A 15,030-nucleotide genomic window follows, 5' to 3' on the forward strand; every position below is an offset into this window, starting at 1 on the left:
GGAAATATCTACACCGCGATCTGCATAAACATGGAAATATCTACAGCGCCATCTCAATAAACATTGAAATATCAACACTGCCATCTGTAAAAACATGGAAATATCTACACAGCCATCTGAATAAACATGGAAATATCTACACTGCCATCTGCATGACCATGGGAATATCTACGCTGCCATCTGTATAAACATGGAAATATCTACACCGCCATATGTGTATAGATGGAAATATCAACAACGCCATCTGTTCAAACATGGAAATATCTACACCGCTATCTCTATAAACATGGAAATATCTGCACAGCCATCTTTAAAACATGGAAATACCTCTACAGTCATCTGTATAAACATGGAAATATCTACAATGCCATCTGTATACACATGGAAATATCTACACAGCCATCTGTATAAACATGTAAATATCTACACTGCTATCTCTAAACATGGAAATATCTACACCGCCATCTCTATAAACATGAAAATATCTACACTGCCATCTCCATAATCATGGAACTAACTACTCCGCCATCTGTATAAACATGGAAACATCTACACCGCCATATGTGTGAATAAGGAATTATCTACAATGCCATCTGTATAAAGATATAAATATCTGCACCGTGAGCTGTATAAACATGGAAATATCTACATCGCTATCTGTATAAACGTGGAAATACCAACACATCTATCGGTATAAACATGGAAATATCTACAACGCCATCTATATAAACATGGAAATATCTACACCGCTATGTCTATAAACATGGAAATACCAACACCGCTATCTCTATAAACATTTTAATATCTACACCGCTATCTGTATAAACATGGAAATATCTACACCACTATCTGTATAAACATGGAAATACCTACACTGCGATCTGTATAAACATGGAAATATCTTCACCACGATCTGTATAAACATGGTAATATCTACACTACCATCTATATAAACATGGAAATATCTACACCGCCATCTGCATAAACATGGAAATATCTACAATGCCATCTGTAGAAAGGTGGAAATATCTACACCGCAATCTGTGTAAACATGGAAATATCTACACCGATATCTGTAATAACGTGGAAATAGATACACCGCTATCTGTATAAACATGGAAATATCTACACCGTGATCTGTATAAACATGGAAATATCTACAGCGCCATCTCTATAAATATTGAAATATCTACACTGCCATCTGTAAAAACATGGAAATATCTACACAGTCATCTGAATAAACATGGAAATATCTACACCACCATCTGTATAAACATGGAAATACCTACAATACCATCTGTATACACATGGAAATATCTACACCGCCATCTGTATAAACATGGAATTACCTACACTGCCATCTGTAGAAAGATGGAAATATCTACACCGCTATCTCTATAAATATGGAAATATCTACACCGCCATCTCTATAAACATGAAAATATCTACACTGCCATCTCCATAAAGATGGAAGTATCTACTCCGCCATGTTTATAAACACGGAAATATCTTCACCACCATCTGTGAAAACATGGAAATATCTACACCGCTATCTGAATAAACATGGAAATATCTACACCGCCGTCTGCATGTCCATGGAAATATCTACGCTGCCATCTGTATAAACATGGAAATATCTACACGGCCATCTGTGTATAGATGGAAATATCAACAACGCCATCTTTACAAACATGGAAATATCTACACCGCTATCTCTATAAACATGGAAATATCTGCACAGCCATCTGTAAAACATGGAAACACCTATACAGTCATCTGTATAAACATGGAAATATCTACAATGCCATCTGTATACACATGGAAATATCTACACAGCCATCTGTATAAACATGTAAATATCTACACTGCTATCTCTAAACATGGAAATATCTACACCGCCATCTCTATAAACATGAAAATATCTACACTGCCATCTCCATAATCATGGAACTAACTACTCCGCCATCTGTATAAACATGGAAACATCTACACCGCCATATGTGTGAATAAGGAATTATCTACAATGCCATCTGTATAAAGATATAAATATCTGCACCGCGAGCTGTATAAACATGGAAATATCTACATCGCTATCTGTATAAACGTGGAAATACCAACACATCTATCGGTATAAACATGGAAATATCTACAACGCCATCTATATAAACATGGAAATATCTACACCGCTATGTCTATAAACATGGAAATACCAACACCGCTATCTCTATAAACATTTTAATATCTACACCGCTATCTGTATAAACATGGAAATATCTACACCATCTGTATAAACATGGAAATACCTACACTGCGATCTGTATAAACATGGAAATATCTTCACCACGATCTGTATAAACATGGTAATATCTACACTACCATCTATATAAACATGGAAATATCTACACCGCCATCTGCATAAACATGGAAATATCTACAATGCCATCTGTAGAAAGGTGGAAATATCTACACCGCAATCTGTGTAAACATGGAAATATCTACACCGATATCTGTAAAAACGTGGAAATAGATACACCGCTATCTGTATAAACATGGAAATATCTACACCGTGATCTGTATAAACATGGAAATATCTACAGCGCCATCTCTATAAATATTGAAATATCTACACTGCCATCTGTAAAAACATGGAAATATCTACACAGTCATCTGAATAAACATGGAAATATCTACACCACCATCTGTATAAACATGGAAATACCTACAATACCATCTGTATACACATGGAAATATCTACACCGCCATCTGTATAAACATGGAATTACCTACACTGCCATCTGTAGAAAGATGGAAATATCTACACCGCTATCTCTATAAATATGGAAATATCTACACCGCCATCTCTATAAACATGAAAATATCTACACTGCCATCTCCATAAACATGGAACTAACTACTCCGCCATCTGTATAAGCATGGAAACATCTACACCGCCATCTGTGTGAATAAGTAAATATCTACAATGCCATCTGTATAAAGATATAAATATCTGCACCGCGAGCTGTATAAACATGGAAATATCCACATCGCTATCTGTATAAACGTTGAAATACCAACACATCTATCGGTATAAACATGGAAATATCTACAACGCCATCTACATAAACATGGAAATATCTACACTGATATGTCTATAAACATGGAAATATCTACAACGCCATCTGTATAAACATGGAAATATCTACACCGCGATCTGTATAAACATGGAAATATCTACACCGCGATCTGTATAAACATGGAAATAACTTCACCACGATCTGTATAAACATGGAAATATCTACACCGCTATCTGTATAAACATGGTAATATCTACACCACCATCTATATAAACATGGAAGTATCTACACCGCAATCTGCATAAACATTGAAATATCTACACTGCCATCTGTAAAAACATGGAAATATCTACACAGTCATCTGAATAAACATGGAAATATCTACTCCACCATCTGTATAAACATGGAAATACCTACAATACCATCTGTATACACATGGAAATATCTACACAGACATCTGTATAAGTATGGAAATATCTACACCTCCATCTGTATAAACATGGAAATATCTACACTGCCATCTGTAGAAAGATGGAATTATCTACACTGCTATCTCTATAAACATGGAAATATCTACACCGCCATCTCTATAAACATGAAAATATCAACACTGCCATCTCCATAAAGATGGAAGTATCTACTCCGCCATGTGTATAAACACGGAAATATCTACACCACCATCTGTGAAAACATGGAAATATCTAAACCACTATCTTTATAAACATGGAAATATCTACATCGCCATCTGCATGTCCATGGAAATGTCTACGCTGCCATCTGTATAAACATGGAAATATCTACACGGCCATCTGTGTATAGATGGAAATATCAACATCGCCATCTGTACAAACATGGAAATATCTACACCGCTATCTCTATAAACATGGAAATATCTGCACAGACATCTGAAAAATATGGAAATAACTCTACAGTCATCTGTATAAACATGGAAATATCTACAATGCCATCTGTATACACATGGAAATATCTACACAGCCATCTGTATAAACATGTAAATATCTACACTGCTATCTCTATAAACATGGAAATATCTACACTGCCATCTCTATTAACATGAAAATATCCACACTGCCATCTCCATAAACATGGAACTAACTACTCCGCCATCTGTATAAACATGGAAACATCTACACCGCCATCTGTGTGAATAAGGAAATATCTACAATGCCATCTGTATAAAGATATAAATATCTGCACCGCGAGCTGTATAAACATGGAAATATCTACATCGCTATCTGTATAAACGTGGAAATACCAACACATCTATCGGTATAAACATGGAAATATCTACCATGCCATCTATATAAACATGGAAATATCTACACCGCTATGTCTATAAACATGGAAATACCTACACCGCTATCTCTATAAACATGGAAATATCTACACCGCTATCTGTATAAACATGGAAATATCTACACCGCTATCTGTATAAACATGGAAATATCTACACAGCGATCTGTATAAACATGGAAATATCTACACCGCGATCTGTATAAACATGGAAATATCTACACCGCGATCTGTATAAACATGGAAATATCTACACCACCATCTATATAAACATGGAAATATCTACACCGCCATCTGCATAAACATGGAAATATCTACAATGCCATCTGTAGAAAGATGGAAATATCTACACCGCAATCTGTGTAAACATTTAAATATCTGCACCGATATCTGTAAAAACATGGAAATATCTACAGCGCCATCTCTATAAACATTGAAATATCTACACTGCCATCTGTAAAACATGGAAATATCTACACAGTCATCTGAATAAACATGGAAATATCTACACCACCATCTGTATAAACATGGAAATACCTACAATACCATTTGTATACACATGGAAATATCTACACAGACATCTCTATAAGTATGGAAATATCTACACGGCCATCTGTATAAACATGGAAATATTTACACTGCCATCTGTAGAAAGATGGAAATATCTACACGGCTATCTCTGTAAATATGGAAATATCTACACCGCCATCTCTATAAACATGAAAATATCTACACTGCCATCTCCATAAAGATGGAAGTATCTACTCCGCCATATGTATAAACACGGAAATATCTACACCACCATCTGTTAAAACATGGAAATATCTACACCGTTCTCTGTATAAATATGGAAATATCTACACCGCCATCTGCATGTCCATGGAAATATCTATGCTGCCATCTGTATAAACATGGAAATATCTACACGGCCATCTGTGTATAGATGGAAATATCAACAACGCCATCTGTACCAACATGGAAATATCTACACCGCTATCTCTATAAACATGGAAATATCTGCAGAGCCATCGGTAAAACATGGAAATAGCTCTACAGTCATCTGTATAAACATGGAAATATCTACAATGCCATCTGTATACACATGGAAATATCTACACAGCCATCTGTATAAACATGTAAATATCTACACTGCTGTCTCTATAAACATGGAAATATCTACACCGCCATCTCTATAAACATGAAAATATCTACACTGCCATCTCCATAAACATGGAACTAACTACTCCGCCATCTGTATAAACATGGAAACATCTACACCGCCATCTGTGTGAATAAGGAAATATCTACAATGCCATCTGTATAAAGATATAAATATCTGCACCGCGAGCTGAATAAACATGGAAATATCTACATCGCTATCTGTATAAACGTGGAAATACCAACACATCTATCGGTATAAACATTTAAATATCTACAACGCCATCTATATAAACATGGAAATATCTACACCGCTATGTCTATAAACATGGAAATATCTACACCGCCATCTGCATGTCTATGGAAATATCTACGCTGCCATCTGTATAAACATGGAAATATCTACACGGTCATCTATATAAACATGGAAGTATCTACACCGCTATGTCTATAAACATAGAAATACCTACACCGCTATCTCTATAAACATGGAAATATCTACACCGCCATCTCTATAAACATGAAAATATCTACACTGCCATCTCCATAAAGATGGAAGTACCTACTCTTCCATGTGTATATACACGGAAATATCTACACCACCATCTGTGAAAACATGGAAATATCTACACCGCTATCTGTATAAACATGGAAATATCTACACCGCCGTCTGCATGTCCATGGAAATATCTACGCTGCTATCTGTATAAACATGGAAATATCTACACGGTCATCTGTGTATAGATGGAAATATCAACAACGCCATCTGTACAAACATGGAAATATCTACACCGCTATCTCTATAAACATGGAAATATCTGCACAGCCATCTGTAAAACATGGAAATACCTCTACAGTCATCTGTATATACATGGAAATATCTACATCACTATCTGTATAAACGTGTAAATACCAACACATCTATCGGTATAAACATGGAAATATCTACAACGCCATCTATATAAACATGGAAATATCTACACCGCTATGTCTATAAACATGGAAATACCTACACCGCTATCTCTATAAACATGGAAATATCTACACCGATATCTGTATAAACATGGTAATATCTACACCACCATCTATATAAACATGGAAATATATACACCGCCATCTGCATAAAGATGGAAATATCTACAATGCCATTTGTAGAAAGATGGAAATATCTACACCGCAATCTTTGTAAACATGGAAATATCTACACCGATATCTGTAAAAACATGGAAATATCTACACCGCTATCTGTATAAACATGGAAATATCTACACCGCGATCTGCATAAACATGGAAATATCTACAGCGCCATCTCTATAAACATTGAGATATCTACACTGCCATCTGTAAAAACATGGTAATATCTACACAGTCATCTGAATAAACATGGAAATATCTACACCACCGTCTGTATAAACATGGAAATACCTACAATACCATCTGTATACACATGGAAATATCTACACAGATATCTGTATAAGTATGGAAATATCTACACCGCCATCTGTATAAACATGGAAATATCTACACTGCCATCTGTAGAAAGATGGAAATATCTACACCGCTATCTCTATAAATATGGAAATATCTACACCGACATCTCTATAAATATGAAAATATCTACACTGCCATCTCTATAAAGATGGAAGTATCTACCCCGCCATGTGTATAAACATGGAAATATCTACACCACCATCTCTGAAAACATGGAAATATCTACACCGCTATCTGTATAAACATGGAAATATCTACACCGCCATCTGCATGTCCATGGAAATATCTATGCTGCCATCTGTATATACATGGAAATATCTACACCGCCATCTGTGTATAGATGGAAATATCAACAACGCCATCTGTACAAACATGGAACTATGTACACCGCTAACTCTATCAACATGGAAATATCTGCACAGCCATCTGTAAAACATGGAAATACCTCTACAGTCATCTGTATAAACATGGAAATATCTACACCGCAATCTCTATAAACATGGAAATATCTGCAGAGCCATCGGTAATACATGGAAATACCTCTACAGTCATCTGTATAAAAATGGAAATATCCACAATGCCATCTGTATACACATGGAAATATCTACACAGCCGTCTGTATAAACATGTAAATATCTACACTGCTATCTCTATAAACATGGAAATATCTACACCGCCATCTCTATAAACATGAAAATATCTACACTGCCATCTCCATAAACATGGAACTAACTACTCCACCATATGTATAAACATGGAAACATCTACACCGCCATCTGTGTGAATGAGGAAATATCTACAATGCCATCTGTATAAAGATATAAATATCTGCACCGCGAGCTGTATAAACATGGAAATATCTACATTGCTATCAGTATAAACGTGTAAATACCAACACATCTATCGGTATAAACATGGAAATATCTACAACGCCATCTATATAAACATGGAAATATCTACACCGCTATGTCTATAAACATGGAAATACCTACACCGCTATCTCTATAAACATGGAAATATCTACACCGATATCTGTATAAACATGGAAATATCTACACCGCGATCTGCATAAACATGGAAATATCTACACCGCGATCTGTATAAACATGGAAATATCTTCAGCACGATCTGTATAAACATGGTAGTATCTACACCACCATCTGTATAAACATGGAAATATAAACACCGCCATCTGCATAAACATGGAAATAGCTACAATGCAATCTGTAGAAAGATGGAAATGTCTACACCGCAATCTGTGTAAACATGGAAATATCAACACCGATATCTGTAAAAACATGGAAATACCTACACCGCTATCTGTATAAACATGGAAATATCTACACCGCGATCTGCATAAACATGGAAATATCTACAGCGCCATCTCTATAAACATTGAAATATCTACACTGCCATCTGTAAAAACATGGAAATATCTACACAGTCATCTGAATAAACATGGAAATATCTACACCACCATCTGTATAAACATGGAAATACCTACAATACCAGCTGTATACACATGGAAATATCTACACAGATATCTGTATAAGTATGGAAACATCTACACCGCCATCTGTATAAACATGGAAATATCTACACTGCCATCTGTAGAAAGATGGAAATATCTACACCGCTATCTCTATAAATATGGAAATATCTACACCGACATCTCTATAAATATGAAAATATCTACACTGCCATCTCTATAAAGATGGAAGTATCTACTCCGCCATGTGTATAAACACGGAAATATCTACACCACCATCTCTGAAAACATGGAAATATCTACACCGCTATCTGTATAAACATGGAAATATCTACACCGCCATCTGCATGTCCATGGAAATATCTATGCTGCCATCTGTATATACATGGAAATATCTACACCGCCATCTGTGTATAGATGGAAATATCAACAACGCCATCTGTACAAACATGGAACTATCTACACCGCTATCTCTATCAACATGGAAATATCTGCACAGCCATCTGTAAAACATGGAAATACCTCTACAGTCATCTGTATAAACATGGAAGTATCTACACCGCAATCTCTATAAACATGGAAATATCTGCAGAGCCATCGGTGAAACATGGAAATACCTCTACAGTCATCTGTATAAACATGGAAATATCTACAATGCCATCTGTATACACATGGAAATATATACACAGCCATCTGTATAAACATGTAAATATCTACATTGCTATCTCTATAAACATGGAAATATCTACACCGCCATCTCTATAAACATGAAAATATCTGCACTGCCATCTCCATAAACATGGAACTAACTACTCTGCCATATGTATAAACATGGAAACATCTACACCGCCATCTGTGTGAATAAGGAAATATCTACAATGCCATCTGTATAAAGATATAAATATCTGCACCGCGAACTGTATAAACATGGAAATATCTACATTGCTATCTGTATAAACGTGTAAATACCAACACATCTATCGGTATAAACATGGAAATATCTACAACGCCATCTATATAAACATGGAAATATCTACACCGCTATGTCTATAAACATGGAAATACCTACACCGCTATCTCTATAAACATGGAAATATCTACACCGCTATCTGTATAAACATGGAAATATCTACACCGCGATCTGCATAAACATGGAAATATCTACACCGCGATCTGTATAAACATGGAAATATCTTCAGCACGATCTGTATAAACATGGAAATATCTACACCGCTATCTGTATAAACATGGTAATATCTACACCACCATCTATATAAACATGGAAATATAAACACCGCCATCTGCATAAACATCAAATATCTACAATGCCATCTGTAGAAAGATGGAAATATCTACACCGCAATCTGTGTAAACATGGAAATATCTACACCGATATCTGTAAAAACATGGAAATATCTACACCGCTATCTGTATAAACATGGAAATATCTACACCGCGATCTGCATAAACATGGAAATATCTACAGCGCCATCTCAATAAACATTGAAATATCAACACTGCCATCTGTAAAAACATGGAAATATCTACACAGCCATCTGAATAAACATGGAAATATCTACACTGCCATCTGCATGACCATGGGAATATCTACGCTGCCATCTGTATAAACATGGAAATATCTACACCGCCATATGTGTATAGATGGAAATATCAACAACGCCATCTGTTCAAACATGGAAATATCTACACCGCTATCTCTATAAACATGGAAATATCTGCACAGCCATCTTTAAAACATGGAAATACCTCTACAGTCATCTGTATAAACATGGAAATATCTACAATGCCATCTGTATACACATGGAAATATCTACACAGCCATCTGTATAAACATGTAAATATCTACACTGCTATCTCTAAACATGGAAATATCTACACCGCCATCTCTATAAACATGAAAATATCTACACTGCCATCTCCATAATCATGGAACTAACTACTCCGCCATCTGTATAAACATGGAAACATCTACACCGCCATATGTGTGAATAAGGAATTATCTACAATGCCATCTGTATAAAGATATAAATATCTGCACCGCGAGCTGTATAAACATGGAAATATCTACATCGCTATCTGTATAAACGTGGAAATACCAACACATCTATCGGTATAAACATGGAAATATCTACAACGCCATCTATATAAACATGGAAATATCTACACCGCTATGTCTATAAACATGGAAATACCAACACCGCTATCTCTATAAACATTTTAATATCTACACCGCTATCTGTATAAACATGGAAATATCTACACCACTATCTGTATAAACATGGAAATACCTACACTGCGATCTGTATAAACATGGAAATATCTTCACCACGATCTGTATAAACATGGTAATATCTACACTACCATCTATATAAACATGGAAATATCTACACCGCCATCTGCATACACATGGAAATATCTACAATGCCATCTGTAGAAAGGTGGAAATATCTACACCGCAATCTGTGTAAACATGGAAATATCTACACCGATATCTGTAAAAACGTGGAAATAGATACACCGCTATCTGTATAAACATGGAAATATCTACACCGTGATCTGTATAAACATGGAAATATCTACAGCGCCATCTCTATAAATATTGAAATATCTACACTGCCATCTGTAAAAACATGGAAATACCTACACAGTCATCTGAATAAACATGGAAATATCTACACCACCATCTGTATAAACATGGAAATACCTACAATACCATCTGTATACACATGGAAATATCTACACCGCCATCTGTATAAACATGGAATTACCTACACTGCCATCTGTAGAAAGATGGAAATATCTACACCGCTATCTCTATAAATATGGAAATATCTACACCGCCATCTCTATAAACATGAAAATATCTACACTGCCATCTCCATAAAGATGGAAGTATCTACTCCGCCATGTGTATAAACACGGAAATATCTTCACCACCATCTGTGAAAACATGGAAATATCTACACCGCTATCTGAATAAACATGGAAATATCTACACCGCCGTCTGCATGTCCATGGAAATATCTACGCTGCCATCTGTATAAACATGGAAATATCTACACGGCCATCTGTGTATAGATGGAAATATCAACAACGCCATCTTTACAAACATGGAAATATCTACACCGCTATCTCTATAAACATGGAAATATCTGCACAGCCATCTGTAAAACATGGAAACACCTATACAGTCATCTGTATAAACATGGAAATATCTACAATGCCATCTGTATACACATGGAAATATCTACACAGCCATCTGTATAAACATGTAAATATCTACACTGCTATCTCTAAACATGGAAATATCTACACCGCCATCTCTATAAACATGAAAATATCTACACTGCCATCTCCATAATCATGGAACTAACTACTCCGCCATCTGTATAAACATGGAAACATCTACACCGCCATATGTGTGAATAAGGAATTATCTACAATGCCATCTGTATAAAGATATAAATATCTGCACCGCGAGCTGTATAAACATGGAAATATCTACATCGCTATCTGTATAAACGTGGAAATACCAACACATCTATCGGTATAAACATGGAAATATCTACAACGCCATCTATATAAACATGGAAATATCTACACCGCTATGTCTATAAACATGGAAATACCAACACCGCTATCTCTATAAACATTTTAATATCTACACCGCTATCTGTATAAACATGGAAATATCTACACCACTATCTGTATAAACATGGAAATACCTACACTGCGATCTGTATAAACATGGAAATATCTTCACCACGATCTGTATAAACATGGTAATATCTACACTACCATCTATATAAACATGGAAATATCTACACCACCATCTGCATAAACATGGAAATATCTACAATGCCATCTGTAGAAAGGTGGAAATATCTACACCGCAATCTGTGTAAACATGGAAATATCTACACCGATATCTGTAAAAACGTGGAAACAGATACACCGCTATCTGTATAAACATGGAAATATCTACACCGTGATCTGTATAAACATGGAAATATCTACAGCGCCATCTCTATAAATATTGAAATATCTACACTGCCATCTGTAAAAACATGGAAATATCTACACAGTCATCTGAATAAACATGGAAATATCTACACCACCATCTGTATAAACATGGAAATACCTACAATACCATCTGTATACACATGGAAATATCTACACCGCCATCTGTATAAACATGGAATTACCTACACTGCCATCTGTAGAAAGATGGAAATATCTACACCGCTATCTCTATAAATATGGAAATATCTACACCGCCATCTCTATAAACATGAAAATATCTACACTGCCATCTCCATAAAGATGGAAGTATCTACTCCGCCATGTGTATAAACACGGAAATATCTTCACCACCATCTGTGAAAACATGGAAATATCTACACCGCTATCTGAATAAACATGGAAATATCTACACCGCCGTCTGCATGTCCATGGAAATATCTACGCTGCCATCTGTATAAACATGGAAATATCTACACGGCCATCTGTGTATGGATGGAAATATCAACAACGCCATCTTTACAAACATGGAAATATCTACACCGCTATCTCTATAAACATGGAAATATCTGCACAGCCATCTGTAAAACATGGAAATACCTATACAGTCATCTGTATAAACATGGAAATATCTACAATGCCATCTGTATACACATGGAAATATCTACACAGCCATCTCTATAAACATGAAAATATCTACACTGCCATCTCCATAAACATGGAACTAACTACTCCGCCATCTGTATAAACATGGAAACATCTACACCGCCATCTGTGTGAATAAGGAAATATCTACAATGCCATCTGCATAAAGATATAAATAACTGCACCGCGAGCTGTATAAACATGGAATTATCTACATCGCTATCTGTATAAACATGGAAATATCAACACATCTATCGATATAAACATGGAAATATATACAACGCCATCAATATAAACACGGAAATATCTACACCGCTATGTCTATAAACATGGAAATACCTACACCTCTATCTCTATAAACATGGAAATATCTACACCGCTATCTGTATAAACATGGAAATATCTACACCGCTATCTGTATAAACATGGAAATATCTACACCGCGATCTGTATAAACATGGAAATATCTACACTGCTATGTCTACAAACATGGAAATATCTACACCGCTATCTGTATAAACATGGTAATATCTACACCACCATCTATATAAACCTGGAAATATCTACACCGCCATCTGCATAAACATGGATATATCTACAATGCCATCTGTAGAAAGATGGAAATATCTACACCGCAATCTGTGTAAAAATGGAAATATCTGCACCGATATCTGTAAAAACATGGAAATATCTACAGCTCCATCTCTATAAACATTGAAATATCTACACTGCCATCTGTAAAAACAAGGAAATATCTACACAGTCATCTGAATAAACATGGAAATATCTACACCACCATCTGTATAAACATGGAAATACCTACAATACCATCTGTATACACATGGAAATATCTACACAGACATCTGTATAAGTATGGAAATATCTACACCGCCATCTGTATAAACATGGAAATATCTACACTGCCATCTGTAGAAAGATGGAAATATCTACACCGCTATCTCTATAAATATGGAAATATCTACACCGCCACCTCTATAAACATGAAAATATCTACACTGCCATCTCCATAAAGATGGAAGTATCTACTCCGCCATGTGTATAAACACGGAAATATCTACACCACCATCTGTGAAAACATGGAAATAACTACACGGCTATCTGTATAAACATGGAAATATCTACACCGCCGTCTGCATGTCCATGGAAATATCTACGCTGCCATCTGTATAAACATGGAAATATCTACACGGCCATCTGTGTATAGATGGAAATATCAACAACGCCATCTGTACAAACATGGAAATATCTGCACCGCTATCTCTATAAACATGGAAATATCTACACAGCCATCTGTATATACATGTAAATATCTACACTGCTATCTCTATAAACATGAAAATATCTACACGGCCATCTCTATAAACATGAAAATATCCACACTGCCATCTCCATAAACATGGAAGTAACTACTCCGCCATCTGTTTAAACATGGAAACATCTACACCGCCTTCTGTGTGAATAAGGAAATATCTTCAATGCCATCTGTATAAAGATATAAATATCTGCACCGCGAGCTGTATAAACATGTGAATATCTAAATCGCTATCTGTATAAACGTGGAAATACCAACACATCTTTCGGTATAAACATGGAAATATCTACAACGCCATCTATATAAACATGGAAATATCTACACCGCTATGTCTATAAACATGGAAATATCTACACCGCTATCTCTATAAACATGGAAATATCTACACCGCTATCTGTATAAACATGGAAATATCTACACCGCGATCTGTATAAACTTGGAAATATCTTCACCACGATCTGTATAAATATGGAATTATCTACACC

This window comes from Pan paniscus, chromosome 6 (assembly GCF_029289425.2).
Source record: "Pan paniscus chromosome 6, NHGRI_mPanPan1-v2.0_pri, whole genome shotgun sequence".
Classification (NCBI taxonomy): domain Eukaryota; kingdom Metazoa; phylum Chordata; class Mammalia; order Primates; family Hominidae; genus Pan; species Pan paniscus.